Source organism: Aplysia californica, unplaced genomic scaffold (genome assembly GCF_000002075.1).
Source record: "Aplysia californica isolate F4 #8 unplaced genomic scaffold, AplCal3.0 scaffold00012, whole genome shotgun sequence".
Classification (NCBI taxonomy): Eukaryota; Metazoa; Mollusca; class Gastropoda; order Aplysiida; family Aplysiidae; genus Aplysia; species Aplysia californica.
The window spans coordinates 100,885-102,654 of NW_004797282.1; the positions used below are offsets into that span (position 1 = coordinate 100,885).

General features: G+C 41.8%; 1 protein-coding gene across 1 annotated transcript in view; it reads left to right on the plus strand.

The window, feature by feature from the left end:
• Window positions 1-1,770, plus strand: part of LOC101854220 (PRA1 family protein 3-like) — a 40,469-nt gene that overhangs the window by 37,274 nt on the left and 1,425 nt on the right. The window lies entirely within an intron of this gene.

Below are 1,770 nucleotides of genomic sequence, written 5' to 3' on the forward strand. Positions count from 1 at the left end.
TAGTTCTAAACTCCTTGCACAACCCCTATCACACCAAGTAATAACACCTGTCTCAGACGGCCACCTTAGAGACTCCATTACGTGTTGTCATAAATCATGTATTGGCCCCTGGCGTTGTGGACGAGCCGTCACAATATAACTACCTGTCGTTGTAGTTAGGTAGTCCCTCCAACCGATCATGTTGCGTAGGCCCCTCCCACTGTTGACCAAATGGTAACAAATTTTCGGCTGCTGGTGAGGTAAGTGTGTGATCCCTTATAACCCATAAGCCCCACCCAGAACGCATACACAAATCGTATGTGAGATGAGTGGTCACTGTAGCCCAGTCTGTAACAAAGTAACAATGGACGTCAACATGAACTTATGAGATGACAGAAGCGTCGCTCGTTCTCCGAGTGGTGGCGACCCATTTTGTTTTACCATAGCACTCAGTCCTCCTTGTCTGACGCATTTCGTTTTATTTTGTATTGTCACCCTTGCACAAAAGCAGCAACAAAAGAAAAAAAAGAAGAAAAAAAACCCAGAGAAAACGACAGCAACAACAACAACAACAACAACAACAACAACAACAACAACAACAACAACAACAACAACAACAATGCGGCTACCTTCGGTTGGAGCCTCAGAAAGGAATGATTTATTTTCTTCATCTTGATCAGTCCTGTTTTAGACGGCCACCTGTCTTATACGGCCACTTTTCTCCTTGGCAATCTGTGGCCGGCTTACACAGGTTCGAATGTACTGCCATCGTGGAAACGAGCATGAAATTAAAATTAAAGGAATAGCGGGGCTGGCGGTCCATCGGTGCTCCTCTGTTATATGTGTCACAACATGGTGGAATCAGGCGCTGGTCAACTTTTAGGCATATATGGAGTAATTGGTATAATCCTAAAACTTGTTAATTTGTCTTACTTTCAATGGAAAAAAACTCACTCATCTGTCTTAAATAGACGCTGAGATATTTGCAATTGAAAGAGGTGGAGGTCGCTTGATTTCAGAAGTAAAATTAGCGAGAAAATGGCCGCCAACGTTGGTGACTTCCATAGCTCAAGAGTCCTTGGAAACTGCAAATTTACATTTTTTGGTGTGCCTCTAATCAACGTTGTACCATAAAATCCACACATAAGACTGTTTTTGAATGGATATACAAGGTGTTTGAGCCAAAAAACAAAAATCGAAAGAAAGAGAAATCCCAAACTGGCCCGAAAATGCCGATTTCTTCGATTTAATTATTTTGACGAGCGCCCGTTTTCACCACGATGCATCACATATAGCCCCGACTGCCGAACGTCGAGGCACGTGAAAAGTGAATTTTTGTTGGTGATATACAGCACACGTATACAGAACCAAAAGTCTCTCTATATATCTTTCTCTTTGGAGAAAGATTATCAAGAGCCAGCCAGTGGGTGTTGTGTGCTGTGTGCATTGTTAATGGTCAGTTCTCTGGCGGTATGGCGGGGCACATTTACATTAGTTAAATGAGGACGGTACAATACTAAGACATTTTGCAGATCGCGGATGGTGACGTGAAGGTCTAAATGCTATGTTTATAAAGGCGATCCTTTTCGTACACTGGCCAAACCTGGTGATAAGCGGGGCCAGCGATATAGCGGGGGTCGGTACAACGAGGTTTGGCTGTAGACTAATATATGTAAATTATCTAAAAGAAAAATAACTACTAATTCTTCATCAAGAGAAATGTATACTATTCTCCTAAGATTTGTGAACTGGTTACAACAATAATAATAATAACAATAATAATAACAATAA